Source organism: Gracilinanus agilis, chromosome 2 (genome assembly GCF_016433145.1).
Source record: "Gracilinanus agilis isolate LMUSP501 chromosome 2, AgileGrace, whole genome shotgun sequence".
Taxonomy (NCBI): domain Eukaryota; kingdom Metazoa; phylum Chordata; class Mammalia; order Didelphimorphia; family Didelphidae; genus Gracilinanus; species Gracilinanus agilis.
In genome coordinates, this window is record NC_058131.1 from 342976984 (window position 1) to 342994423 (window position 17440).

Consider the following 17440-nt stretch of genomic DNA (forward strand, 5'->3'; position numbering starts at 1 on the left):
TGAATTCTCTGCTGGCTTGCTAGAACTCTGCTACCACTCACCTGGAATCTCTCTCACGATTACTTTCCCATTGCTCAGTTCAATTTAACTAAACTTAACATACAGATAGGTCCTTTCTAGGTTTGCCCCTGGTTCATCCCCAGTTTCCCCAAGTCTTTCAGCTGGATCTTTTAGGCCACTGTCCTTTCTTGTTAGTTTGCACAGACTTTTACTTCCTCAATTTAGAACCAAAGCTCAGGGATCCCTGTGAAAACAGAATCCTTTCTTCTGGACTCTCTTGGTCAAAACTGCTTTTCCCATGATCACCAAAACCACAACCCAGGAACTCTATCTAAATGACTTTCCTGCACTTGGCCTCTCCTAGACTCAGACTTCTAGAGCTGGAAGGGATTTAAGAGATGCTCTAATACATCCCCCTCCCCATTTTACATATGGGGAAACTGAGGCCCAGAATGAGGAGGGGAAGGGCTTTGTCCAAAGCCATGCAACTATCACTCAGTGATAATGCCAGGACTGGTACTAGGTCCCTTGTCTCTCAGTCTGGGCTTTTCCCTCACTATACCAACTGCCTCTATGTTCTAACCATGAGATGTTCTGCTTCTTTCCCCCTTATAATGAGAGGTTCAGCTCCTTCATTCATGAATTGTTCAGGCCTTTGTAGTTGAACCACTCTCTCCTACTTCATTCTATAGGATTACTCTCCTAATATGGGGGAATCTAGTGACTTTGGGCCAGTGACTTTGGGGCACACCATTGAGTTGGCCTTACAGCTAGTCTCGTTCAGACCTATTTTCTTTCTTTTAAAAAAATAATAAATTCTATGGAGTAACTGGGTAGCCCCATGGATTGAGAGGAGAGCCAGGTCTAGAGATGGGAGGTCCTAGGTTCAAATCTGGTCTTAGACACTTCCCAGCTGTGTAACCCTGGGCAAGTCACTTAAACCTCATTCATTGCCTAGATCTTACCATTCTTCTGCCTTGGAAACAATACATAGTATTGATTCTAAGGTGGAAGGTAAGGATTTTCTTAAAAAATAATAATAAATAAATTCTTTTGATATCTTTTGTCTTTACACAGGTGAAATTTCCCTATTATCCCTCCCCCTACCCTCTCAAAGAGCCGTCCTACATAACAAAGCATTTTCTAGCGTTATTATTATTATTAATAATAATCACCATTTCTCTAGTATTTCTAAGTTTTCAAAACACTTTCCTCACAGCAAATAGTTCAGGTATTGCTATCCCCATTTGAGAGATGAGGAGATTAGCGCTAAAAGATAATGATTGATTCTAGAGCTAGAGGCAACCCTAGTTCAACCCCTTCATTTTTATCCAGCCCTGTTGTTATTTTGTGCCTCTGAAGAGAAAAGTGAAGCCCATAGAGGGAACTAGGAAACTGTTAGTAATAAATAATAAAAACAACAAAAATAATAAAAACTAACACTATGTGTCAAGCACTTTACAATCACTATCTCATTTTGATCTGTACTGAGAGATATTTTGGTGAAGTGAAAAGAACTTTGATTCTAGAGTCAGAGAATATGGGTAATAATCCTATGTTTGATGTTTACTGCTGTGCATCTCTATGCAAGTCCCTTAACCTCTTACTCTCTTAGTCTACTTAACCTGGGCCTTTCCTTCCTCATCCATAAAATGAGGGCATTGGACTTGATGACCTTTGGTCATTTCACTTCCCACCTATCTGTCTTCCTTATAGGCTCATCTGGTTTCAGACCTACCTTCCCATTCATGTTGGTGTCTTGCTTTACAATCTTTAGTCTTGCTACAAGAGGTACTGTGGAGTGGTAGAAAGAGCTGGATTCCTGTATTATTGTAGCTGAGTGACCCTTAAAACTAGAACAAAAGTAGAACAAAAAAAAAAAACCTAGTTCCTGTAAATTGTGGAACAGGGATAATAGTGACACAAGAACATAATTATATGTAGGATAGTTCAAGTTGGAATAATACAACCACTCCATAGGATTCATTATTCACATCATTTGGGACCTAGTTGTTCTTGCCTCACGAGATTATTGTAAGGATAATACTTTTATCTTTATTATTAATAATATTATTTTTAATGTAAAAATTTTTCCTGATCAGAAATTTTGTGGAAGAGAATTTGAACAAAAAAATGAAAAGAAAGTGAAATATAGTATATTTTGATCAAAGACAGTACTTTTAAAATCTTAAAATGCTATTCGAATTATTATTATGCAGATATTCCTGATCTTCTGCCAGCCCTGCGAGTCTGTCTAACTGTTCACCTCTGGCTTCCCCCTATTTTTTCAACCCTTGCCTCCACTTCCTGACTCTCTTTTTGTCCCTCCAAAGTCCTAGGCTTATTTACACCTTTCTAGTCCACAGTACTCTGCCTGGAGGTGGTCTTCAGAGGAGGCTGATGCTAGGAAGGCCCAGGTATGGAGATGAGGATCTAGGTGTCGCATATTTATGGCCTCTCTTGACAGCCCTGGGCCCAAGAGGCTCCCATTGGTGTCACAGAATCTGACAATTGGATTGGCCCTCAGGAGTCAGGGGACTACTCAGATTTTGCTCTCAGCCACATTCGTCAGGGAGGTCTGGGGGCTGAGGCTAATCATGTGGGTTCTAGGACCTGGCAAATGCAATCAAAAGACTCACTATAGGGAAGAACTTTGATAATGAGAGCTGACCAATGATGGGGCAAGTTGCCTCCTGGCATTAGAAGCATTCAAGCAGAAGTTGGACAGCCTCCTGTAATCAAGGAGATTCTTGAGGGAGATGAAAGGATCATGGTACCATAGATTAGAACTGGAAAGGAATTTAGATCAACCCCTTCCATTTAATGAGGACCAAACTGAGTTCCAGAGAGGTTATTCAGACTCACAGGTTTGGATGAAGTATTTCCAAAGTCTCTTCCAACTCTGAGAATATATCATTCTGGGATGATTTATCTGGGTGAGGTGGGTGAATCTAGAGAAGTCATGTTTGTTTATTTATTAGAGGGAATCATTAGATGGAATAGATCTCTTGGAATAATTCTGAAGCCCTCTCAGGATTCCACCACCCAAAGGTCGGAAACTATCATAACCTGCCCCATGGCCTGAGCCACATTCTCTGGTCCTAGTCCAGATCTCAGAGGATCCCCCCCCCCCCACTAAATCTCTTGGGTCCTAAGTTGCCTCTAAGGCTCCCAGCATCTGGCACCAGCCTGGAGATGGGGTGGGGCTGGGATGGAAAGAGAAGGGAAGTTCTGGGGCCCCCCACCCTGCTTTAACATCTGGCCCCAAGCCCTCTAATATTCTGGAGCCTTTAACCCATAGGTTGTGTTAGGAGCTTTGTGTATATGTTCAGGGAGCAGCTCATGGAAGACCCCAGATGGCCTTTTTGGTTCTCTCCTTCCCTCCTGGTGCCCTCTGTTTAGTGTGTCTGAGCCAGGTGACTTTCAGGTAAAGTCAGAGAGGAGACTGACCACCTATAGGGAATGTCAGTCAGCTCCAGATTCCTACAGGCTGCTGCACTAGGTATCATGCCTCCCATCAGCTAGCTCACTTCTGTCACTCATTCCTTGATGAGCCTCAGGTCCAGCCTCAAGTTCTCTGTCACCACCTATATCCTAGTCCAGTGTTTTTCTGGATGAGAATTCTAGAGTTGGAAGGGACCTCAAAAGCCATCTCTTCCAACCCCTACTTGGTTTACCAAAGGGAAACTGAAGCCCAAGGAGTATCAGAGGCTGGATTTGAACTCAGGTCTTCTGGCTTCAGTCATGGATCTTTCCACCCCATCAGTGTCTCTCCAAGTGGAGGTTCTATTAATTCTTACAGCCCATTCACCCTTTACTAAATCTTCTACAGCTGTTGTTGGTTGGTTTGGGTTTTTTTTGGTAGTATATCTAATGCCATTCCTCTTCATCCTTCATTCTGTTCATCCTTCAATGTGGTCCTACAATTTTTGTAAATGGGGTTCTGTATCTCTTAGGTGGAGCATTGGATAGAGTGCTAACCCTGGAGTTAAGAAGATTTGAGTTTAAAGCCTGTCTTAGATCCTTACTAATTGTGTGACCCAAGTAACTTATCCAGGCTGCCTCAGTTTCCTCGACTATGAATTGGGGCTATCGACAGCAGCTACCTTGTAGGGTTGTGGTGAGGACCAGATTAGGTAACATTTTTAAAATGCCTGGCACTTAGTAGGAGCTCTATAAAAGCTTACTCCCTTTGTTGACTCTGAGTTTCTCTAAAGAGCCCCTCAGTGTCTCTTTTTATGCTTAACTTTCTCCTCCAAGCACTACACATCTGGATCTTTCTAGCTTCCAATCATTCCTCCCCTCCTCCCCATAGGAAGTAACACATACCAGGGGCTGGCTTCCTGGTCTCCCTGTCCATTCTGCAGGAACATTAGCATTGTAAAAAGCTCATTTACATCTTGATTATTCCTACTCCAGCCAGCAAAGCTGCTCTCAAATACACAACCATTTTGTAAAGTTTTTTTTTTTAAGTAGGTTTTGTTTGTACTTATGTTTATTCTCTGTGGCTTACCTATATCTCCTTCTTACCTGGACCCCCACTTGCTTAGGTCAACCTAGTCTCTAGGAGCCACCTTGTTATCTGGGAGAATTGTTCCTCCCTTGGCTGGGGGCCACCGGCAGACTGGACTGGAAGGAGGCCACTGTGGAATCCTCTGAGTGGAGGAGCTTTAGATCTCAAACGGATTGACTTTCATCAGCCTTGGATTGTTTAGAAGCAACTTGAAAAGTGCACGAGAACAGATGGGACACTCCAAGTGGACACATGCAAACCAGATGCAAACATTATGCAAATAATATGTAAAATATCCCATCCATCCCCAAACCCTCCTCTCCTGTCCCCCCTCCCCCCAACTCTTGCCCATACCAGATGTGGCCCTTGAGAAAATCCTGGTTGGGATTTGGCTTTAGGTTCTCTTTGCATGAAAACCCTGAAATGGATTCAGTCCTTTGTTTCTGGAGTTCACTGATACCATGCAGGACCCAAGCTGCTTTCTGAGGCTGCAGTCTTGGGACCCTGATAGCTCCCAGAGAAGGCAGCTCCTTTGGGGCCCACAACAGCTGTCCTGTCCTATGGGGATGAAGCAAGGGCAGGATGGCACCGGCGGTCATGGATCAGAGCAGAGACCCAAGAGGTCCAACTGTAATCATTAAATTGTGAGGCTGATAGTAGCTTAATAATTTTATTAAATCAAAGTAATAGGAGTATTAAGAGAGGGAAAGGTAGGAAAGAGGTAGAGAGATACTTAGCTTTCTAATCTATTGGCTGCCATGATGGGCCTGTGGCTAACTCTGACAAGAGTTCCTTGGGCTCTCCTCATTCCAACTAGAAGACCTCAACAGGCTCCTGGTCTGACCTTATAAACCCTTCTCTCCACCCACTAACTCTCACACATCACATCTCAGGAACCAATCATAGTTTCTTAATTTTTCTGGGCCACCCAGAGGGGCAGAGCCTATGGAATCAGTTTCCCCTCTCCTTGATTCCTTGGTTCTCTAACTTCCTTTCTCTGAGAGCTTATCTATACCTGAATTTACTTAGTGGTCTTTGACCTCCAGGTCACTGAGAGATGATGTTAAAAAAAAAAGGCAACATACTAGAGAGAGAAATTTGCTTCTGACACAACTCAGGAGATTTATGTGGGCCCAACTTCTGGCCTGGCCTCTCTTCTTTCTTCTCTCCTCCTGGACTGAGTTGGCTAGATCCCTGCTGCCTTTTTGTCAATCAGATCTTCTCCAAAGTAAAACTTCTACTCTCTAGGCTAACTGATCTCTTTTTACTCCTCTCAGCTTGTGCACTGAGCTCTCCCCTGGTTTGACTATTGTCTACCCACAGAGCCATTTACTGCCCTTCCGAGACTGCCCTGTACCTGCTCTCAGCTCCCTGCTGGAGTCATTTGCAGAGACATAAGAGGCAGAGGCTCAGTTGCTCCAGAAAGAAAGACCACACAGAACACAGGCCCTAGTGCAAACTCTTCTAAGGTCATTCTCAGTAGCTCCGGAGCCCATGCTGACCATCCTTTAGCCTCCTTTTCCCCACAATTCTTTACCCTCCCTGCTTCAACAATAGCTTCTTACACCTTATTTCCATTAAAATTTTCTTTAATGATAACAAACAAACAAATAAATGAATGAATAAATGAAAAATAAATAAATTTGTCCTCCATAGAGTTTTGCATTTATTTCTGGGCTGGATAGAAATTACCTTATAACAGACCAATAACTAAGAATTCTAGGCTAAATCATTTGAATTGAAAAACAGGGCCCATACTGGGTATATGAATATCTGAAATCTTATTTCATCTGGCATGTAAAACGATCTCTCTTGAGACCTGGGAAAGACGTAGCATGGATTCCCAAGCCTGGAAGTGGTATAAAGTGGTCTGGCCACAGAAGACCACCCACTCTAACTGAGTGTAGTCACATAAGAAGTTTGACTTTCTCCCACACACATACACATTTTACATGGCTAATTATCCCAACACCTGAGAAGAGGTAGAAGGGGGTATGAGCAGCCTCAGCAGGTAGGAACCACTGTGATGGTGGGCCCCAAGAGAGGAGTATATGATTATAGGACCTTGGAGATGGTGGCAGGGGACCAGAGAGGAGAATAGAGGGAATCGTCCCAAGTGGAGTTGTACCAAGATCGCAAGAGAGATGTTGCTTGCCCCCTAAACGCTGGTGTCCTCAGCCATCTGACTTTATTTGTGTGAAAAGTGCTTTGTAATTGTGTTCATATAATTCCTGTGTTTGTCTTGGTAAGTAGATTCCCAGGTATTTCATATTGTCTAGAGTGATTTTAAATGGAATTTCTCCTTCTAACTCCTGCTGCTAGACTTTGTTGGAGAAATGCTGACGATTTATGTGGATTTATTTTGTATCCTGCAACTTTGCTAAAGTTATTAATATTTCAATTGGTTTTTTGTTGGTTCTCTAGGATTCTCAAAGTATACCATCACATATCTGCAAAGAACAGTAGTTTAGTTTCCTCATTGCCTACTTTAATTCCTTCAATTTCTTTTTCTTCTTTAATTGCTAAAGCTAGCATTTCTACTACAATATTAAATAACGGTGGTGATAACGGGCATCCTTGCTTCACTCCTGATCTTATTAGGAAGGCTTCTAACTTGTCCATATTGCAGATGATACTTGCTGAAGGTTTTAGGTGTATATTACTTATCATTTTAAGGAGTAAACCATTTATTCCTAAGCTTTCTAGTGTTTTTAATAGGAATGGGTATTGTATTTTGTCAAAGACTTTTTCTGCATCTATTGAGATAAAATCATATGATTTCTGTTAGTTTGGTTATTGATATGCTTAATTAAGCTGACAGTTTTCCTAATATTAAACCAGCCTTGCATATACCTATTATAAATCCCCCCTGGTCATAGCAAATGATCCTTATGATATATTTTTGTAGTTTCCTTGCTAGTATCTTATTAAAAATTTTTGTATCTATATTCATTGATGAAATTAGCCTCTACTTTTCTTTCTTTTCTTGGCTTACATAACAGATCCATATTAGTTTCATAAAAAGAACTTCATAAGATTCCTTTTCTGCCTATTTCTCCAAATAGTTTATGTAGTATTGAGATTGAATGTTCTTTAAATGTTTGAGAGAGTTCTCTTGTGAATCCATCTAGCCCTGGGGATTTTTTCTTGGGGAGTTCATTGATGGTTTGTTCGATCTCTTTTTCTGAGAAGGGGTTATTTAAGGATTCTATTTCCTCTTTTGTATTTTTGTAAATGTTCATCCTTTTCACTTAGATTGTCAGATTTATTAGCTTATAATTGGGCAAAGTAACTTCTAATGATTGCTTTAATTTCTTCTTATTGGTGGTGAGTTCACCCTTTTCATTTTAGATATTGATTATTTGATTTTCTTATTTCCCTTTTTAAATCAAATTAACCAATGCTCTGTTTATTTTATTTGTGTTTTTTTCATAAAATCAACTCATAGTCTTATTTATTAGTTTAATGGTTCTCTTACTTTCAATTTTATTAAGGAAAGTGGGATTTAACCCAGGTCTTTGGATTCCAAGTTCAGGGTTCATTAGTTCCTCACAACACCCTGAAAAGAAGATGGCATAGTTGTTATCTATTTCAAAATGAAGGAAACCAAAGGCATGGAGAGGAAAAGTGATTTGCACAATGGCACTTGGCTAGTTTGTGGTAGAGCCAAGATTCCATCCCAGGTGCTCTAAATCCAAAAGTATTCCGGTAGATGTTTAACAACCAGCTTTAGAAAAAAAAAATTGGAAGTAAGCTAGGCGGTCAGTGGATTGAGAGCCAGGCCTGGAAATGGGAGGTCCTAGGTTCATATCTGGCTAGGTTCATATTTCCTAGTTGTGTGACCCTGGGCAAGTCATTTAACCCTATTGCCTAATCCTTACTACTCTTCTGTCTTAGAACCAATGCATAGTATTGATCTAAGATAGAAAGTAAGGGATTTAAAAAAAAATGTACCCATGACATACTTTGAAATTTAATCTGCATTAGCATTTTCTCCATCTCTTTCATAAGGCCAGACAATCAAAAAGTCCTATATGCTTTATCGCTTATTTATATGGGTATACAATTTGGGATTTTGGTTTTAAAAGATTACTTTATTACAAAATGAATAATATGGGAATTGGTTCTGAGTGATAGATAATACATGTATGACCCAGTAGGATTGCTTGTTGCCTCAGGGACGGGGAGGGAAGAGGGGAGGAAGACAACAAGAATCATGGAATCGTGGAAAAATTGAAAACAAAAGAAAATGTAGAAGGAAAAAAAAGTCCTGATTTGTGGCTTTTGCAGGTTTCTGAGATATAAATGCTCACAAAGAACATTTTAGCAGTTGACTCTCTCAAGCTGATACAAGCTGACTCCAATACATCCTAACCCGAGCCTCAGACGAAGGCTTCTTGGAAGCAGTGTCGTTCAGTGAAAAGCATTTTTAGGTTTGGAATCAAAGTGTCTGTGTTTGAATCTTGACTCAGGCTCTTGCTATCTGTGAGACCTTGGGCAAGTCCCTTAACCTCTTTGGGCCTCTGGTTCATCATCTGCAAAAGAGGGACCTTATGAGGTCCCTTTCAGCTTTAAATCTATGGCCTTGATGGCCTTTCCCAACCCCATGGCTGCTCTTGGATCACTTCCTCCTCACCTTCCCCTTCCCCTACTGTGCATCTGGCTTTGACTATATCACTGTGACTGGAACAGAGAGGAGAGGGTCACCCATCTCCCCCGTCTCCCTCGTGTCGAGCCCTGGATGAAGAAGAGCTGGTGGGGTGAAGGAAGCCTCTCAGCTCCTTGTCTTTGCCAGAAATGGAGCTGGGGCTGAGAGCTGGCAGGAGGGAGGCAGGGAGGGAAGGAGGGGGGGAAAGTCTCAGCCTAGAGAGCTCAGCTTGAACCCAAGCATCACACCCGGCCCAAGCAGCGTCCTGCAGGGATGCCCTGCCCATAGAATGGCACCAAAGTCTTTTGCTGAGAAGAAAAAAACATGATTGTCCTTCTCTGACCTCCCCCAGGGACGCCCCCACCCTACCGCTACGGTCTGGTTTCCTGCCTCCTTGGGGTTAGATGGGGACCAAGCCGCCCTCCTCCAGGTTCTGGATCTCAGTTGCCCGGATGAGCATCCCGGCCCCAGCCTGGCTCCAGACCTGCTGTCCCCAGCCCACTCTGGGGGTTCTGGAGAGGGAAATCTCACACATCAGGCAGGGAGGGCTGTGTGCTTCTCTGAGGAGGGCTCTGAGGTGACCTCCCTCCCCTGCCACCCAAAGAGCTTCTGACCGCATGTCTCGTGGTCCCTTTATAGCCCAGACGTCCTTGCCTGCTCTCCCAAGCTAGGCAGCACTGGCGAGACCCGCACATCTAAGCAGTCAGAGACACTCAAAACCACACACGGATCTTCAGAAACACATTTGTACAAACACATTTATCATCTCTCAGTCCTATGCACTCCTTGGCACTCATGGCCCCCTAAGCATTTTTTTTTAACTCTTACCTTCTCTCTTAGAAGCAATATAAAGTATTGGTTCAAAGGTAGAAGAACGCTTAGGGCTGGGCAATAGGAGTTAAGTGACTTGCCCAGGGTCACACAGATAGAAAGTGTCTGTGCTCATATTTGAACCCAAGACCTCCTGTCTCCAGGCCTCGCTCTCTATTCACCAAGCCACTTGGCTCCCCTCCCCCCCTCCAGTCCTAGCAATTTTTTTTAACTCTAAGTTTTTAAACCCTTATTTTCTGTCTTGGAATCAATATTATATATTAGTTCTAAGACAGAAGGAAGGTAAATGCTAGGCAATGGGAGTTAAGTGACTTGTCCAAGGTTACACACAGCTAGGAAATATCTGAGGCCATATTTGAACCCAGGACCTCCTGTTTCCAGGCCTGGGTCTCTATTTACTAGGCTATTTAGCTCCCCCTGTCCCAGTGTCTTTTTTAATTTAAAAATTTTAAACCCTTTCCTTCTGCCTTAGAATCAATACTATGTATCACTTCTAAGGCAGAAGAGCAGTAAAGGCTAGGCAATGGGGGTTAAATGACACAGCAAGGAAATATCTGAGGTCAGATTTGAACCCAGGACCAGCTCTCTATCCACTGTGCCACCTAATGCATCTTAAATTTAACATGTCCCAAAGAGAATTCATCTCTCCCCTCTCCCCTCATACCTACCCTATCCTACCTTCTATATAACCTCCCCATTTCTCTTCTTCCAGAAACTCAGATTTGCAGCCTCAAGAGTCATCTTCAACTTCTCTCTTTCCCTCACTCATAATACCTAATCAGCAATCTTATCCTGATTCTATATTCAAAATATTCCTGCCTCTATCCCTCTTCCCTCTACTCATACCCAACCACCCTCATTCAAGCTCTCCCTCATCACCTCCTTACTGGTCTCTGCCTCTGGCCTCCTTTTTCCAGTTCATCCTACCCAGCTGCCATATTGCTAGTTCTAACCTGGCAGCAGAACCTGTTCAGAAGGTCCATTGGTTCTGGATTGTCTCCTGGCTCAGGCACAAACTCTTCTGTTCAGCCTTCAGAGCCCTCCCAGTTTGGCTCCAGTCTTTCTCGCTAGGCTGGCTGAATATTATTCCCCTTTGCACATGGTATTTTCCAGCCAAACTGACCTGTTTTCTGCCCCTGTACATGACATTCCATCTCCTGTCTTCGTGCCTTTCGTGCTTATCTTCCCTGCCTGGAATATATCCATTCCTCACCTCTGCTTCTTTCAAATCCCTGGCTCTCACGAGCTCAACAAGAGATCCTGGCACCCCCAGCTGCTCTCCCTAGCTACCGGTGCCCACCTCCCTCCAAAAATGATCATGTGTCTATTTTCTGTTGACTTTTCTGTGTTTGGATCATTTTCCACTTGAGCATAGGGAACACTTTTATTTTTTGTCTTTATATCACTGGTGCTAGCTCAGTGCTTGACCCTTAGTAGATACTTAATAAATGTTTGTTTAATGACTGGTCCTGTTAATCTTACTGTACTGCTTAGAAGTTCGGTTTTGTTTTGTTTTTAAACCCTTACCTTCCATCTTGGAATCAATATTGTATATTGGTTCTGAGGCAGAAGAGTAGTAAGGGCTAGGCAATGGGAGTTAAGTGACTTGCCCAGGGTCACACAGATGGTAAGTGTCTGAGGCTAGATGTGAACACAGAATCTCTTGTCTCTAGACCTGGCTTTCAATCCACTGAGCCACCCAGCTGCCTCTGGAAGTTATTTATTTAATTTAATTTATTGATTTCCCTCAATTACATGAAAAAACAATTTTTTTTATCTTTTTTGTTGTTATTTGAGTCATATTCTTACCCTTCTTCCTCTCTTCCTTCCCTGAGATGGCAAGCAATCTGCTATAGAGTAAAAAGTAGTTATTTAAAAATGTAATCTAGTGTAAATAATATGTGTCTTGCTTCACAACACGAAGAACAGGGAAATATGCATTAAATGATAATATATGTACAACCTATGTCTGTGATGACAAACCTATGGCACATATGCCAAAAGGGGCTGCTCCCTTCCCTCTCTCCACTATGCCCGAGGACATTTCTCATATCACCCCACCCTCTGCCCAGCAAGCCCAATGGGAGTCCTTCCTCCCTCCCTTTGAGTGGGCTCACATGCAGCCTGAGGGTTGCAGTTTGGGCACTTGGTCTCTAAAAGGTTCGCCATCAGTGACCAATAGCATATTACCTATTTTCTTAGGAGAAAAGGGAGGATGAGAGGGAAGGTTAAAAAACAAACAAACAAAAAAGATGAGACATCAGTTTTCAAATAGAGCTAATGGAAGAATTTGTTTCTCTTAGAAAAGCATATTTATTATAATTTATTACATATTGACAATAAGTCATATACATCATACTGTTGTTATATATTATATTATGTTATATATAAAAATAAAAATAAATGGTAACTTTAAAATGTAGTGGTGTGGAGCCACTACCATTTTGATGTTGACATGGAATCTAGAGACCCCCCAAACTTGTGGCTTGGTGGGATCTGATAAACCCCAAGGTTTAGGACTAGCTTGTAAGTTGGAGACTTCAAAGCTTGTCCTTGTTCCTTGTTCCTATGAGAATCCACCCTGAAGGGAATCTCAGGCCAGCAGTTTCAGACTGAATAATGGACCCTGCGGTAAAAGCCAAGTGACTCTTTAGTGCAGTAGGCAGTATATCAGTCTCATAAGCCGAAGGTCTCAAGTTCATTCCCAGAAAGGGGGATGTGGTAAAATGGGAGAAGCTTCTACGGCAAAAGGAGTCACTTAGCCTTTACCTTAGGGTCCATTATTCAGTCTGAAACTGCTAGCCTGAGATTCCCTTCAGGGTGGATTCTCACGGGAACAGGGAACAAGGACAAGCTTTGGGGTCTCCAACTTAAAAGCTAGCCCTAAACCTTGGAGTATATCAGATCTCACCAGACCACAAGTTTGGGGTCTCTAGATTCCATGTTGACATAGAATACTTGAGGATAAAGTGGCAGGGGCTACCCCATGGAGCATGCTTAGTGCCCTGTGTATGTCCTGCTCACTTTCAATAGAGACAAGTTCTTTACCTCTTGTGCATCCAGAGGTCTCTGGTTGGTACTTTTTCCACACTGCTCACCTCCATTTCCCCATAAGGGAAGTTTATGTCAAAGGTTGGTCACTGAGCAGCAAGAGAAACCCACTCAGTAGACTTTAAAAGGAAGGACAACTTCTGCTCTTGTTCTTTTCTGACAGATTTCCTCTGGACTTGCTACAGGGGAGCCAGGAGGGAACTTCTCCCTCTCTCTCCTCACTTCCAGCTCTGGTGGCCAGGAACACATGATCCCATCCAATGAAACCAGGGAGTGGGCTGGATCTGCTGCCAAGGGCATCAATCCAACCTATTTGCTTTTCCTTTGTCCCTCTCCCAACTCCCACTGTCCAGACCCCATCAGGGCTACCAGTTGAAAGGAGGGACAAGACTGCTTATGTTGCTTGGATGTGATGGGAATCAATAATTCTAATTCTTTTAGTATGATGAAGGGCCACCAGACCTTGGCATTTGCTTTCCAACTGTGTCCTAAGGTCCTCTGGGCCTGACTGTGCTCTCGTACATCAGATCCCTCCTGCCCCTAACAGACACATGTACCATCATCTGAACCCCTAAGCAGCCGTGCCATCTACCCTGCTGCGGCTCCCTCAGGCACTGCATTCACCTTTCAGCTGATGTTTTCATGCATTATCCACTCCAGGTGAGAGCTCCTCGAGAACAAAGACTGTCTTGCTTTTTTCTCCTTGTATCTTAATCACTTAGAGCAAGGCTTAGCACCTAGGAAATGCTTAATAAATGTCTTTTCACATTTATTCATTTTGTCCATGGCAAGCCTGTGACTAGACTTCAAATCTCAGCATGTTTCTCCTGTTTTGTGTTGCTTTCCCTGAGCAGGGGTGATCAGTCCCAAGACTGATGTTGCTCACCTTGGAAGCCAGCCACCTTGTGAATATGAAAGGTCAGATGCTCCTGGGTCCAGGGGCTGGCTGCTCAGCAGAAGGTAACTTTTTTTTTTTTTGGATGACATTTCCTTTATTTATTCATTTTTATTTTGACTATTTTCCCATAGTTACATGTTTCATGTTCTTTCCCTCTCCCCAAGCCCCTTTAGCCCCGCTTAAGCTGACACGCAATTCCACTGGGTTTTACACGTATCATTGATCAAGACCTAATTCCACATTATTGATAGTTGGACTAGAGTTATCATTTAGTGTCTACATCCCCAATAATATCCCCATCAGCCCATGTGTTCAAGCAGTTGTTTTTCCTCTGTGTTTCTCCTCCCACAGTTCAGAAGGTAACTTCTAAAGGAAGGAGAAGAAGGTAATCATCACTAGGAGAACAAGTCAGAGCAGTGCTTTAGCTTACCAGAAAATAAGGACATTAAGTGATTTGTTTGGAGAATACAGAGTTGAGGTGAAAGTAGGGTCCTTGTACATTTATGAACCTTATTTGTGATGGAGGAAAGAAACAGTTGACCTATACATGATTTATTTTGCACATTGGATCCCTTTTGGGGAGACCTAAACCTAAAGTGATTGTATCCAGAGCTTAACGCTGGGGTGAGGGAATAATGGTGCAGGGACAACAACAAAAAGGGCTTCGAATTTGTCTCTTTAGAGGCAAGGCTATCTCAAGACTGATTCTGATCAATATGACCCCAGAACAAGATCTCCTCAGTAGAAGCAGGAGCCTCAGCCTCCCTAGGCCCATGGCTTGTTACATATGCATTATTCTATAGGGAAGTAATTTCAAAATTCACTTAATTGTTAGCATAGAAAGAGCTCTGAGAACCAGTCTAGACTGATCCATACCTAACCAAGGATCCCTTCTATAGGACTCCCACAGCAGCCATCCAATCTTCACTCAAAGACCTCAAGTGACTGGTAACCTGCTCCTTCCTGAAGTAGTCCCTTTCACTTGGTCATCTCTAATTGTTAAGGAAGTTTTTTCTCATATCTGGTTGAAATCAGTTTCCTTGTAGTTCTCCTTTTTTTTTTTAATTTCCCCTTTGTTGATGTTCAATTGTTTCAATTGTATTTGATTCTCTGGGACCCCATTTGGAGTTTTCTTGGCAAAGATACTGGAGTGGTTTGCCATTTCCTTCTCCAGCTCATTTTGCAGATGAGGAAACTGAGGCAAATGGGATTAAGTGACTTGCCCAGGTTCACACAACTGCTAGATGCCTGAGGTCAGATTTGATCTCAGAAAGATGAATATTCCTGATTCCAGGACATAGTACTCTATCTACTTTGCCACCTAGTTGCCCTCATTGTTTCTAGTTTTGCCCAAAAAGGAGAGGTTGAATGCTTCTTCCCCATCAAAAACATTCAGATTTAGAAATAGCTATCATGTTTCCTCCTTGCCCTTCCCACTCCTAAGTTTTATTTTCTCCAAAACAAATAAATGGCATCCTCATTTTTTCAGCCAATCATTCAGGTCCCTTCAGCTCTTTCTGAGACTTTCCAGCTTGTCAAAGTCCTTCATGAAATATGGTGTGAAGCATTAAACCAACAACTCCTATGTGGTCTGACTAGAGCAGAGTAGAGTGGGATTATCACCTCCCATGTTCTGGAACAGTGTCTCTCTTTACATAACCCTAAGAGTGCATTCGTTTTTTTTTTTAATTTAGCAGTTGGACCATGTTATATATAACAGAGGAAGTCTATGTTAAAGCTAACACAATTAGGAGCTCATTGAAGGATCAGTTTTCAAGGTATCCATCCACAACAGGAAAATAGCAAAAAAAAAAAAAAAAAAAAAAAAAAAAAAAAAAGAAAAGAAAAGAAAAGAAAAAAATGGAACCTTATTATTACCAAAAGGAGACAAGAGAGAGAATATTAATAATGAAACATCCATATGTCTGCTTTCCCACTTGTGAAAAAAATTTTAAATGAAAACAATCTATAAAAATTTCAAGCATCAGTGATGAAAACCCAAGAAGGAAATGGGCAAACTTTAGGAACAATATTCCTAAGCAGACCCCCATCTTTACAACTGTGCAATTGATTGAAAGATGTTGAGAATATAAGGCTCTGTAGTGCTTGTCTGTAAACTATAGTAAGGCATTTGATTTCAGAGAGAAAAACGGTGCCTTAAGGTTCTTTTCCAACAAGGTGTCACTCATTTACACATTAAAAACTGTATGAGATTCTGTGCAAGTACCCCTTGATCCTGTAATTCCACTATTGGGTCTGTATTCCAAATAAATGATTAAAAAAAGGGGGGGGAGGACTTGTACAAAAATATTTATACTAGCTCTTTTTAGAGTGGCAAAGAATTAAAAATTGAGGGGATGTCTATCAATTGGAGAATCTCTGAACAAATTGTGATATATGTTAGTGATAGAATATTATAGTACTATAAGAAATTATAAGCAATATGATTTCAGAAAAAGCTGGAAAGATCAGCAGGAACTGATGCAGAGTGAAATAAGCAGAACCTGGAGAACATTGTACATAGCAATAGCAATACTGTACAATGATCAACTGTGAAATCTTGGCTACTATCAGCAATGCAATGATCTGAGACAATTATGAAGGACTTATGAGAGGGAATGCTATCTACATCCAGAGAAAGAACTATTAGAGTCAGATGGATGTGGATCAAAGCAAAATTATCTTTAACATCAGTGCATTTATGGTTTTATTTAGGGGTTTTGGTTTTATATGAGCATGCTCTTACAACAGTGACCATTATGGAAGTGTGTTTTACATGCAAATACTTGTATGGCCCAGATAAAAATTGCTTATCATCTCCAAGTGGGGGGAAGGAAGAAAGGAAAGGAGATGGTTTGAATTTTATAGTTTTGGAAAACATATGTTGAAAATTATTATTACATGTGATTGGGAAAATAAAATATCTTTGCATTAAAAAAGATTGGGAAAATAAAATATCTTTGCATTAAATAACAAAGATAATTTGTTCAAGGACTTCTTTATACTTAAAAAGATATTTTATTGATATAATTTGTTTTTTACATTACCAAGATTCTCTCTAATATCTCTCCCCATCCTTCCTTCCAAAGAGTCAATATAACAATTGCTATAACAAAAAAATTTTTTAAGAAAGGAGGATGCTCATTTCAGTAGCACGTATACAAAAATTGGAATGATACAGAGAGGATTAGAACAGTTTCCATGCAATGGTAACACTCAAATTTGTAAAGTGTTCCATATCTTTTAAAGAAAAGAGAAGGAGAAAGAGGAAGAGGAAGAGGAAGAAGGAGAAGGAGAAGAAGGAGGAGAAGGAAAAGAAGGAGAAGGAGAAGGAGGAGAAGGAAAAGGAAGAGGAGGAGAAGAAGGAAGAGGAGGAGGAGGAGAAACCAATTAATGCTTTGGAAAAGTATCAACAAATATGCAATGTACCACATCTGTGGCTCTCTTGCCTCTGTAAAGGAGTGTGATTTCCTCTCCTCTCTCTTCCTTGGGGCCATTT

At 41.7% G+C, this 17440-nt stretch overlaps 1 non-coding gene across 1 annotated transcript; it reads left to right on the plus strand.

Annotated features, from left to right (window-relative positions):
- Nucleotides 1-17078: 17078 nt before the first annotated feature.
- LOC123238436 lies at nt 17079-17185 on the plus strand. The gene has a single exon (XR_006505606.1). It is a non-coding gene; the product is annotated as a U6 spliceosomal RNA (small nuclear RNA).
- The last annotated feature ends 255 nt before the right edge of the window (nt 17186-17440 follow it).